The sequence below is a fragment of the Dama dama genome, chromosome 1 (genome assembly GCF_033118175.1).
Source record: "Dama dama isolate Ldn47 chromosome 1, ASM3311817v1, whole genome shotgun sequence".
Taxonomy (NCBI): domain Eukaryota; kingdom Metazoa; phylum Chordata; class Mammalia; order Artiodactyla; family Cervidae; genus Dama; species Dama dama.
The window spans coordinates 44,745,120-44,758,834 of record NC_083681.1 but is presented as its reverse complement, the minus strand read 5'-3'; positions in this window follow the sequence as shown (position 1 = coordinate 44,758,834).

The following is a 13,715-nucleotide window of genomic DNA, read 5'->3' as shown; positions in this document are numbered from 1 at the left end:
CTCTAATTATTGCCCAAACTTATATGTGAATATGAAAGGTGGTGTAGTAGGCATTCTTACCTGAGCACTGATAGACATCTCCAATTATCGTCGAGAAAAACTGTAAATAGTAAACCCACTGACAGGTACATAAGTAGACTCTTCAATTCCTAACCTAATGATTGCCTCAATTTTCATCTCATTTAAACTTATATTTCACTTCTTTAGTTGAGAAATGCTCCCATAAACACAACTCAGTGATTCAATGCACTGATTTTATATTATATGGCCAAAAAATTACCCTAGGAGAATCTTTCTCTAAAGAACTTACTCTACTTTATATAGACTTGCCCATAAGACTATCCCATATGGACCTAAGAAAATTCAGTTGCACAAACTTGGAGCAACATTCTCAGTTTCTACGGGGAATAAACACCTCTTCACTCAAGAGGCTCAATTTCACTATGACCTCCCCAATTAAATTCTCTAGTAATGGGAAACACATTAAGTTGATTGAGGTTACTTTGTAGAAAGCCTGGATGTCCTTACCAATATGTTTGATATTTTCTAGTACAGATATGGTAATACTGAAATTTTAATGGAGAAAAAGTCATTCAGATGATTTTATAATTGGGGCTTTTTAACTTGAAATCAAAATAGCTGGACTAGTTTTATGACTGAGCAAATAAGTAACTTCTCTGCCTCTATTACATTTCTGCTACAATAATGTTACTAATTTCACAAGGTATGTGTTAGAACCAGTGTTCAGTCTATGCTGAAATGAACACCCAAATTATCATGTTGTACACCTTAAATTTTCACACTGTTATATGTCAAATGTATTTCAACAACAACAACATAAAACCTCCCAGTAAAAAATAAATAAATAAAATTGTCATCATTACTGCTGCTATAAATTGAAAATTGTCATTACATTTATATTATGCTTATATTTTATACAATATTTATGTATATTATATGTACAATATATTAACAATTAATATACACTATACTATATTCAATATTTACTATATTTTATAAATATGCCTATTTATATCTTAAATATACTCTTTAATATATTATTCATATATATTTGTATAATAAATTTATTATTATATTTATATGTATATAGTAGTAGCAGTTCCAAGTCTTATCATCTCTCTAAAGTGTTATTGTTATATGGTTTTAATTTTATAATTTTTATGAATTTATAATTATTATTTTATAATACTACATATTTTAAAAACTGATGCTCAGAAAAGATAAGTAATTTAACAAAAACATACATACATGTAGAAAGTGTCAGATCCAACATTTGGAACTAAGTCTTTTTAGCTTTCACTGAGTGTCCAGTAAATCACTCTGATTTTCACATCAGTGATATTTTATGTATATTCAACTAGCAACAGTGAGAACAAGTAATTTATATTTATCATTTCTAGGCCATGAGAAATGTTCTACTATCTTTGGTTGAGTTGACTGATTGGAAAAGACCCTGATGCTGGGAGGGATTGGGGGCAGGAGGAGAAGGGGACGACAGAGGATGAGATGGCTGGATGGCGTCACCGACTCGATGGACATGAGTTTGGGTAAACTCCGGGAGTTGGTGACGGACAGGGAGGCCTGGGGTGCTGCGATTCATGGGGCAGCAAAGAGTCGGACACAACTGAGTGACTGAACTGAACTGAACTGATCTTTGGTATGGTTTTGACATGCTTATGACACCAATATAAGTTTTTTTGTTACATTTGATTTTGTCACAGGTAAAATTCCTGCTGAGGCATCATTTCTACCTGGGGAAGCCCTGATATATCTCTGTTTTATTGTCTCTCTCCACAGAGTGGTCTGGAAAAGACACACTAAAAGCAGGAAGCAGGAAGAGCTGGGCAACCTTTCTCCCTAAGAACCCGCCGCCTCAGATTCTGCCAGTCACTTCCCACACGGTAACCATGTCCCAGATGTCACTGGACAGTACAGGCTATTGTCAAGTGTAGCACACCAACCCAATCTCAAAGCTGTGTGGATTTACTTACATAAATTCAGTCTTTTCCTAGCAGTTCAGTTCAGTTCAGTTCACTCAGTCATGCCCAGCTCTTTGCAGCCCCATGGACTGCAGCACGCCAGGCCTCCCTGTCCATCAACAACTCGCAGGGTTTACCAAAACTCATGTTCATTGAGTCAGTGATGCCATCCAACCATCTCATCCTGTCGTCCCCTTCTCCTACCGCCTTCAATCTCTCCCAGCATCAGGGGCCTTTCCAATCAGTCAGTTCTTCGCATCAGGTGGCCAAAGTATTGGAGTTTCAGCTTCAACATAGTCCTTCCAATGAACACCCAGGACTGATCTCCTTTAGGATGGACTGGTTGGATCTCCTTGCAGTCCAAGGGATTCTCAAGGGTCTTCTCCAACACCACAGTACAAAAACATGAATTCTTCGGTGCTCAGCTTTCTTTCTAGCCCAACTCTCACATCCATACATGACTACTGGAAAAACCATAGCCTTGACTAGATGGACCTTTGTTGGCAAAGTAATGTCTCTGTTTTTTTAATATGCTATCTAGGTTGGTTATAACTTTCCTTCCAAGGAGTAAGCGTCTTTTAATTTCATGGCGGCAGTCACCATCTGCAGTGATTTTGGAGCCCCCAAAATAAAGTGTCTCACTGTTTCCACTGTTTCCCCATCTATTTCCCATGAAGTGATGGGACCAGATGCCATAATCTTAGTTTTCTGAATGTTAAGCTTTAAGCCAACTTTTTCACTCTCCTCTTTCACTTTTATCAAGAGGCTCTCTACTTCCTCTTCACTTTCTGCCATAAGGGTGGTGTCATCTGCATATCTGAGGTTATTTATATTTCTCCCAGCAGTCTTGATTCCAGCTTGAGCTTCTTCCAGCCCAGCATTTCTCATGATGTACTCTGCATAGAATTTAAATAAGCAGGGTGACGTACTCCTTTTCCTATTTGGAACCAGTCTGTTGTTCCATGTCCAGTTCTAACTGTTGCTTCCTGACCTGCATACAGATTTCTCAAGAGGCAGGTCGGGTGGTCTGGTATTCTCATCTCTTTCAGAATTTTCCACAGTTTATTGTGAGCCACACAGTCAAAGGCTTTGGCATAGTCAATACAGCAGAAATAGATGTTTTTCTGGAATTCTCTTGCTTTTTTGATGATCCAGCAGATGTTGGCAATTTGATCTCTGGTTCCTCTGCCTTTTCTAAAACCAGCTTGAACATCTGGAAGTTCACGGTTCACATATTGCTGAAGCCTGGCTTGGAGAATTTTGAGCATTACTTGACTAGTGTGTGAGATGAGTGCAATTGTGCAGTAGTTTGAGCATTCTTTGGCATTGCCTTTCTTTGAGATTGGAATGAAAACTGAACTTTTCCAGTCCTGTGGCCACTGCTGGGTTCTCCAAATTTGCTGGCATATTGAGTGCAGCACTTTCACAGCATCATCTTTCAGGATTTGAAATAGCTCAACTAGAATTCCATCACCTCCACTAGCTTTGTTCGTAGTGATGCTTCCTAAGGTCCACTTGACTTCAATTTCCAGGATGTCTGGCTCTAGGTGAGTGATCACACCATCATGATTATCTGAGTCATGAAGATCTTTTTTGTATAGTTCTTCTGTGTATTCTGATAGACACAGTGCCTGATAAACTATGGATGGAGGTTCGTGACATTGTACAGGAGACAGGGATCAAGACCATCCCCAAGAAAAAGAAATGCAAAAAGGCAAAATGGTTGTCTGAGGAGGCCTTACAAATAGCTGTGAAAAGAAGAGAAGCAAAAAGCAAAGGAGAAAATGAAACATACTCCCATGTGAATGCAGAGTTTCAAAGAATAGCAAGGAGAGATAAGAAAGCCTTCCTCAGTGATCGATGCAAAGAAAGAGAGGAAAACAACAGAATGGGAAAGACTAGAGATCGCTTCCAGAAAATTAGAGATACCAAGGGAACATTTCATGCAAAGATGGGTACAGTAAAGGACAGAAATGGTATGGACCTAACAGAAGCAGAAGATATTAAGAAGAGGTCAAGAATATACAGAAGAACTGTACAAAAAAGATCTTCACGACCCAGATAATCACGATGGTGTGATCACTCACCTAGAACCAGACATCCTGGAATGTGAAGTCAACTGGGCCTTACAAAGCATCACTAAGAACAAAGCTAGTGGAGGTGATGGAATTCCAGTTGAGCTATTTCAAATCCTGAAAGATGATGCTGTGAAAGTGCTGCACTCAATATGCCAGCAAATTTGGAGAACCCAGCAGTGGCCACAGGACTGGAAAAGTTCAGTTTTCATTCCAATCTCAAAGAAAGGCAATGCCAAAGAATGCTCAAACTACTGCACAATTGCACTCATCTCACACACTAGTCAAGTAATGCTCAAAATTCTCCAAGCCAGGCTTCAGCAATATGTGAACCGTGAACTTCCAGATGTTCAAGCTGGTTTTAGAAAAGGCAGAGGAACCAGAGATCAAATTGCCAACATCTGCTGGATCATCAAAAAAGCAAGAGAATTCCAGAAAAACATCTATTTCTGCTGTATTGACTATGCCAAAGCCTTTGACTGTGTGGCTCACAATAAACTGTGGAAAATTCTGAAAGAGATGAGAATACCAGACCACCCGACCTGCCTCTTGAGAAATCTGTATGCAGGTCAGGAAGCAACAGTTAGAACTGGACATGGAACAACAGACTGGTTCCAAATAGGAAAAGGAGTACGTCAAGGCTGTATATTGTCACCCTGCTTATTTAAATTCTATGCAGAGTACACCATGAGAAAAGCTGGGCTGAAAGAAGCACAAGCTGGAATCAAGATTGCTGGGAGAAATATAAATAACCTCAGATATGCAGATGACACCACCCTTATGGCAGAAAGTGAAGAGGAAGTAGAGAGCCTCTTGATAAAAGTGAAAGAGGAGAGTGAAAAAGTTGGCTTAACGCTTAACATTCAGAAAACTAAGATCATGGCATCTGGTCCCATCACCTCATGGGAAATAGATGGGGAAGCAGTGGAAACAGTGTGACACTTTATTTTGGGGGCTCCAAAATCACTGCAGATGGTGACTGCCGCCATGAAATTAAAAGACGCTTACTCCTTGGAAGGAAAGTTATAACCAACCTAGATAGCATATTAAAAAAACAGAGACATTATTTTGCCAACAAAGGTCCATCTAGTCAAGACTATGGTTTTTCCAGTGGTCATATATGGATATGAGAGTTGGACTGTGAAGAAAGCTGAGCACCGAAAAATTGATGCTTTTGAACTATGTTGTTGGCGAAGGCTCTTGAGAGTCCCTTGGACTGCAAGGAGATCCAACCAGTCCATCCTAAAGGAGATCAGTCCTAGGTGTTCACTGGAAGAACTGATGTTGAAGCTGAAACTCCAATACTTTGGCCACCTCATGCGAAGAGTTGACTCATTGGAAAAGACCCTGATGCTGGGAGGGATTGGGGGCAGGAAGAGAAGGGGATGACAGAGGATGAGATGGCTGGATGGCATCACCAACTTGATGGACATGAGTTTGAGTAAACTCCGGGAATTGGTGATGTACAGGGAGGCCTGGCATGCTGGGATTCATGGAGTCACAAAGAGTTGGACACAATTGAGCGACTGAACTGAACTCCGTGTATTCTTGCCACCTCTTCTTAATATCTTCTGCTTCTGTTAGATCCATACCATTTCTGTCCTTTATTGTGCCCATCTTTGCATGAAATGTTCCCTTGGTATCTCTAATTTTCTTGGAGAGATCTCTAGTCTTTCCCATTTTATTGTTTTCCTCTATTTCTTTGCACTGATCTTTGCAGAAGACTTTCTTATCTCTCTTTGCTATTCTTTGTAACTCTGCATTCAAATGGGTATATCTTTCCCTTTCTCCTATATTTTTCACTTCTCTTCTCTTCACAGCTATTTGTAAGGAGGCATCTGAGGAGTCAGAGAGCCATTATGCTTTTTTTGCATTTCTTTTTCTTGGGGATGGTCTTGATCCCTGTCTCCTCTACAGTGTCACAGACCTCTGTCCATAGTTCATCCGGCATTCTGTCTATCAGATCTAGTCCCTTAAATCTATTTCTCACTTCCACTGTATAATCATAAGGGATTTGATCATACCTGAATGGTCTAGTGGTTTTCCCTACTTTCTTCAATTTAAGTCCGAATTTGGCAATAAGGAGCTCATGATATGAGCCACAGTCAGCTCCCAGTCCATCTTTGGCTGCAAAGAATATAATCAATCTGATTTTGGTGTTGAGCATCTGGTGATGTCCATGTGTAGAGTGTTCTCTTGTGTTGTTGGAAGAGGGTGTTTGCCATGACCAGTGTGTTCTCTTGGCAAAACTCTGTGAGCCTTTGTCCTGCTTCATTCTGTACTCCAAGGCCAAATTTGCCTGTTACTCCAGGTGTTTCTTGACTTCCTACTTTTGCATTCCAGTCCCCTATAATGAAAAGGACATCTTTTTTAGTTATTAGTTTCCTGGCAACCCTTTCCCAAATACTCCCAAGAATACCCAGAAGCATTCACATTTTAACCTGCTATAGATCCTCACAAGTTTGTGAGTTGTACAAGAGGTCTCTTTCCTTTTGAGTCCCAGGGAAGGTGAGGAGAGGTGGGGGTGGATTTCAGTGGTAATTGGAGCTACAGCAGTTGATACCTTACTCCACCTGGCTCAACGTCTACCGCCTGTTCTACCATGACCCTCCTCCAAATGGGGTGGCCAGATTGAGCAAATAAAAGCACAGGATGCCCAGTCTGAACCTGAGGTTCGGATAGACAACAAGTAATTTTTCAACATAAGTATGTCCCATGTAAAAAAGATATTCATTGTCCATCTGAAATTCAAATTTAACTAGACATCTTATATTTTGTCTGATTCACCTTCCACCTGCCACTCTCAAACCCCACTCTTTCAGAAAGGACCCGAGAGCTGTTGCCTAGGTACAGAGTTCTTTCCTTTTGACTATAGCCTTTTCTTTCTCATGGCTCACACCTCCCAGCCCACAAAGGGAAGCTAAGTAAGGACCAGATGAGAAGAGCAGCCAAGAGACCAGAGAGAGACCCAGAGCTTCCTATTAAGAGACCCACTTCCTTTTAAGAGCACACCAAAATCAGAATTCTCTGGTGGCTCAGTGGTAAAGAATGCACTTGTCAATGCAGGGGACATGGGTTCGATCCCTGGTCTGAGAGAATCCCACATACTGTGGAACAACTAAGCCAGTGCACCACAACTGCTGAGCCTGTGTTCTAGAGCCCAGGAGCCACAACTACAAAAGCTCAAGCACTCTGGAGCCCATGCTCAACAACAAGAGCAACCACCACAATGAGCAGCCCCTGCACCACGGCTAGAGAGTAGCCCCTGCTTGCCACACCCAGAGAAAAGCCCACACAGCAACAAAGACCCAGCGTAGCCAAAAATAAATGAATAAATAAAATTGTTTTTTAAATACTCATTAAAAAAAGAGAGAGAGCACACCAAAATCACAACTATCTGCAGAATAACCATCAGTGAAAAAGATTGGAACCTACCAGAAAAGACCTTCCACAGCTAACGACATAAAGAAGAAATGAGATCCAGACCCATGGTGGGAGGGACCAGCCCCAGTTGGGAAACCCATAAACTGGAGAATAATTGTATCACAGAGGTCTTCCCACAGGAGCAAGAGTTCTAAGCCCCGATATCAGGTTCCCCAATCTAGAAGGTCTGGCATTGGGAAGACGACCCCTCAGGGTATTTGGCTTTGAAGGCCAGGAGGACTAAATTGCAGGAGCCCCTCAGGACCAGGGGAAATAGAGACTCTACTCCACAAATTCCACACACTCTGGGACTCAGGGCAAGAGCAGTAATTGATAAGAGCCTGGGCCAGACCTACTTGCAGGTCTTGGAGAGTCTCCTGGAGAGGCACCTGCAGCTCACCGTGGGGACACAGACACCAGCAGCAGCCATATCTAGGAGCTCGTTCTACCCTGAAGGAGGAGCTGACAGGCCGACGCCATTGTGTGGGCTCCTTCCTCCAGCATCTAGGGCCAAGACCTGGCCCCTCCTGATAGTCTGCAGGCACCGGTGTTGGGATGCCTCAGGCCAGACAACTAACTGGGCAGGGATACAGCCCCAGCCTGCTGCAGACAGGCGCCTAAAGACCTTCTAAGCCCACTGTTACCCTGCCTACCAGAGGGCCAAGACGTAACTCCACCCACCAGTAGACAGGCACAGGCCCCTCCCACCAGGAAGCTTGCACAGACCTCTAGACTGGCCTCAACCCCCAGAGGGCAGACACCAGAATGTAGGCCAGACCCTCCCCACTAGCAGGGCAATGCAAACTTCAGGACACTCCAGATCTCATCAAACGAATCAATCCTAAAGGAAATCAACCCTGAATATTCATTGGAAGGACTGATGCTGAAGCTCCAATACTTTGGCCACGTGAGGCAAAGAGCTGACTCATTGGAAAAGACCCTGATGCTGGGGAAAATAGAAGGCAAAAGGAGAAGGGGGTGGCAGAGGATGAGATGGTTAGATAGCATCATTGACTCAGTGGATATGAATCTGAGGAAACTCCGGGAGATAGTGGAGGACAGAGGAGCCTGGCATGCTGCAGTCCATGGGGTTTCAAAGAGTTGGACACGACTTAGCGACCGAACAACAGCTGTGTTCAGTTGACCCCAACACAACTGTGTCAGGAATCACTTCCCCATCTCCTATAATCGGTCTGAAATTGGCCCTGAGATCCCTATGCCCTGCCGCCAGGCTCCAGGAACCAGTTCTGCCTGCCAGCAGTCTGGCACTAACCCCAGGCCCTGGTTTCACCTGCCAGTGGGTGGGCAGCAGCCCCAGAGTCTTCAAGACCCTGACTCTGCCCACCAGTGAGCCAGCAGTAGCCCGGGGGCCTCCTAGACCTGACACCTCGTTATCAGGCCCTGCTAAACAGCAGCCAGCAGCATTCCCACAAGGCAGAGTCTGACAACCAACCAGACTAGAGGCCAAGCAAGCCTTTATCTGTGTACAGTATGTATACACTTTATCAGTATGCAGTATGATATATTGTCTGCTCAGAATCCTTTCCTTAGGGGATCCACTTTTTCATTCCCTTTGTTTAGGAGGTGCTGGTCCTTCCTTACTCAGCCCATCAAATGTGACCTAGGCCATGAAAGTCGCTCAAGTCAGAGTTCATTGTCCAGACCAAAGAGATTGTTCAAGGCTTGACACCTGCTCAGGGTCAGGTCAGAATCCTTCTCCAACTTCCCTGCAGGAGCTATTCATAAAGACTATTCCCTCCCTATGGAATTATTGGCTGTAAGAATGGTTTAGGTTGATGCCCCTTGTGGCCATCTTCTCTGACAGATAAGAGCAAAAGGCAACTATAGAAAGAGCAACAGAGGGGAAAGAGAGTGGAAGCCCAGATAACATTGTTAGAAAGAGCCAGACAGACCTAACTAGAAATCAGCTTTAAAAAAGAAAAGAAAGAAAATAGTGGGTCTTTTAATTTTTGCTTAATCTAGTTTGATTTGAATGTGAATTCTATGCAAAATAGCATATCTAAACTTCAGTTGGATATTATATTCATTTTTTTTAAAACAGGTATCCTTGTTCCCATGAAAAACCAGCAACATGACTGGGCGCCTGTTTTGTTGTTCCCCAAATCTCTACGACTCTCAGGAGTTGGTCTGCTGAGACCATTCAAACTCTCTAGGGGCCAACACAGACTAGCTAAATGGGTTCCACTAGCCTCTTCAGTAATCCAGTACAAACTGCTCTTTAATTAAGTACATGTGCACACGTTCAGGCTTCCCAGGTGGTGCTAGTGATAAAGAACCCACCTGCCAATGCCAGAGACATAAGAGATGAGGGATCAGTCCCACATCTGAGTCAGGAAGATCCCCTGGAGGAGGGCATGGCAACCCACTCCAGTACTCTTGCCTGGAGAATCCCATGGACAGAGGAGCCTGGCGGGCTATAGTCCATAGTGTCGCAAAGAGTTGGACATGACTAAAGCCACTGAGCAAGCACACACACACACATGCAGTTTCAGTCTATGTGTTCAACAGGCACGTATATAATTATCAAATGTGGAGCCACCAAACTTTCCGTATGAAGAGCTCATAAAAATTAGTGTCATGGGGTCCCACATTGATCACTCAAGGCTGAGTTGACTTGGATTCATATATCTGAGCACGTCCAGCAGCTTTCTGGAATTGGTCCATGTGAACTCGACTTGTGAGGAGTCATAACAGCAATAAAACTGTGTGAAAGGAAAAAAGAGGGGCATCTGAGGGTCCGAGGCAGTGTTAGAGCTCTCGGCTGCACCGGGGCTCTCAGCGACTGCGGAATGGGGTTAGGTTTGCAGCGCCTGGACAGTCTTTGTAGACCTCTGCTCTACACCATGGGCTGAAGTGTGGGAGACTAGAGAGCTGCCTGAGGAACCCCAGAACCTGATGGGGCCCCTAACTGTACTTCAATTTCCTCATCTGTAAAATGAGGCCTGGCTGGCTTCCCTGGTAGTCTAGGGTTAAGACTCTGTACTTCCAATTCCGGGAGCATGGATTCAATCCCTGGTTGGGGAAATAAGGTCCCACAAGCCAGGTGGTATGGCTGATGAATATATAAATAAATAAATAAAAATTAAAAAAAAAAATAAAATGAGAACTGGGAACTGACCACGTCTACATCTAGAATTCCCTTTTTCTACCTTTCTCTACAGAGGGAACCAAAGCAGACAAAAGAGATTATGAGTTAGCACTTAGAACTGACTGATATTTCCAGAAAGAAAAATCAGTTAAAGGCACCTCTGGGGATAGTCATGATATGTTATTAGCATGGAGCTAAGTCAAGTCACAGTAAGCTTCCGAGACTAAAGTACTGTGAAAGCCCTGGCTCATTTCCAACATGGAAATTTGAGAAGTTTCTCGAAATTTATGAAGCCACTATTTATGTAAGCTGCAACTGATCACATTACACCACAGTACAGACTGGGCACTGTGCTGGGCACTTCTAAGACCTCTCTGCCTCTCTCTATCGGCCCTTCAGCCAAGAGCAGACAACCAGCAAATTCCTAGAACCTGACATGCTTTGTAGAGAACATCATTTGCTTGCACAATGTCAAGGGCATTTCTAACTTGCTTCTCATCTGTGGAATAGGAGCTTAAATAACTCCCCTTCTTGTCCTCAGAGAAACCTCTGAGGATGTGGTCAGAGTGTGGTTGTCTCAGCAAGGGCACCCTGGATTCCACGAAGCAGGGTCTGGGTGGAGATGAGAAGGGAGGACCTTGGCAGAACCTCCTCCTAATTCAAGGGCGCAGCACTTCCTCCATGGGACGGGACCTCAGCCTCTTCAACCTCTCTGCCCAAGGGCCCCTGCGGCTCACCATAGCCATCCAGGATGAACTGGAGTCACTCCAGCTGCCTCAGAATCTCTGTGACAGCTGCTTGATTGTCCCTACAACACCAGAGGAGGAGCTGGTCCAGTCTGCCCTCTGCCAGCAGGGCCACACATAAGGACCCCACTCTACAGCGCTCACACATAAGACATCATCAAACCAGCCTGGGTACAGGGTGCCAGTGGTCTAGTCCAGCACCATTTTTCTGGCCAGGGTTATCTTTCCTATGCCAGCCGACCCCGTAGTGCCACTCTGGGTGGGACCTGGGAGGGCTCTTCTCATGGATCAAATAGAGCCTCCACTGTGACAGAATCCAGCTCCAGCTCCCGGCTGGAGCAGGGAGAGGAGTCTGGACTCCGTGAGCTGGGCGTGACCACCGAAAGAAGCCGGTCATGGTTGCCACTGATGCCCCCTTCTTGACCCTCCTGTAAGTGGCGCACATGCTCTCGCATCCATAATCTGTGCTAGACAAGTGGGGTGTTAGGTAGTGAGATGGGAATAAAAAGAAAGTAATGCTGGCCTCTGTCCTTTATTCTTATCTTCTGTGCTCCACTCTGAAGATTATACTTCTAGCAACATGAAGAGGGCCCACTTCAAGTATGTATATGTGAGTGTGTGTATATGTGTGTGCCTGTGCATATACGCATGTGTGGTGTGCTTGTGCCCAGCTATATGAGTGTGCAAGGTTGTGTTCTGTGTATGTGTGGGTGGGTGGCTGGATGTTCGCACAGTGTGAGTGAATCCTTATTTCCCCACGTGCTCATGAAAGTGTGCTATGGAAGTTTGTGTATTTTTGCCGAGGGAAGGCATCAGTGTGCACCAGCATGTATGTTTGTAAGAATATGTGTATATGCAAAGTCACTGTGTGTGTGAATGTCTGAGTGTTCATGTGAAATGTCCCCATGTGAATTGGTGAGGACAGAAAGAGGAGAAAGGGAAACTGGAGAATGGTGACTTCATAGGAGCCCATTCCTGGTAAAGGTAAGCCAGGTGCTAAAGATAAACCAGCTTCTGAGCAGGAGCCCCCCAACTCCTAGTCTACAGAACCCTCCTGTCTTTGTGTCAGAGGAGCTCTCGGGCGTGAAAGAAGCCTGTGGAGGAAGCACTGGTTCCACAAACCCTCTATTCTCAACCAGCACCCTAGAAGGGATGGGGGCTGTTTAGGTGACATGCCTGCCCCACCGTCTAGGGGGCATCGGTCCACTGGTTCCTTGTGAGAAGCAGCCTGAGCTGCCTGTATCAGAGAAGCTAGGGAAAGGTCTGAGCCCACTGCTTGAGGCTGCTTCTTCCAGTTAGCAGAAACACCTTCACCAACACCACCCCCAACTTCTAAGCTCCTCATACTTTCTCCTCCTCTAGTATGACAACTGGAGACCGGGAGGGCATTATAATCATAAGATACCCTAGTCTTTCTATTAATCACTCCCTACCCTCCACCTGGCAGTGATCTGGAAGCAGGAGATAGATGGGCCCCAGGCTGAGGACCTGAAGTCTGTTCCCTATGGACAAATGTGTACGTATATGCTCGGTCGCTCAGTTGAGTCCAACTCTTGGAATATAGCAACCTCATGGACTATAAGCCCCCCAGGCTCCTCTGTCCATGGAAGTTTTCAGGCAATAGTACTACTGTGTGTTGCAATTGCCTACTCCAGGGGATCTTCCCGACCCAGGAATTGAACCCACATCCCTCCCATCTCCTGTATTGGCAGGCAGATTCTTTGCCACTGAGCTTCCTGGGAATCCCCTGTGGGCAGATACTCCAAGATACACATAACAGCAGGGGCAGAGAGGAGCCAAGTCCTGCCCAGATAAAAGATAAAGAAAATACATATTTCTCAATTCTTGAGGTCAAAGAGACTTTCCCAACTACCCATGCACAGAAGAGCTCTTGGGGAGCTAAAAAGGGAGGGGGTGTTACCCCATAATAGATGGTGTCAATTTTCCCACAGGCCTCTGCACTGAAATCCACCTTGGCTAAGAGGGGAGGGCCCTGAGGTATACCAAATACAGACTCAGAGCCAGGCAATATAAGATGACTGGCCAGAGGAAACCTAGAAGAAATGCCCCATATAAAATACACAGAAGCACAACTCTCTCTGACCCCATCCATGTGTGCCTATTCACACATACTATTTTTACTTCCTAATAAACACTTTTTTCACTATTTTCCATCTCTTTATTGAAATTCATTTCTACAAAGCAGACAAGCCAGGGCCTTGCCACTAGCCACTGGCCCTCATGGTCTAGTGGTTGGAATTCAGAGCTCTCATTGCCATGGCCTGGCTTCAATCTCTGGTCAGGGAACTGAGATTCTGCTTCCTGTTACTGCTGACCAAGGCCAGCCAAAATCAGTCAGAGC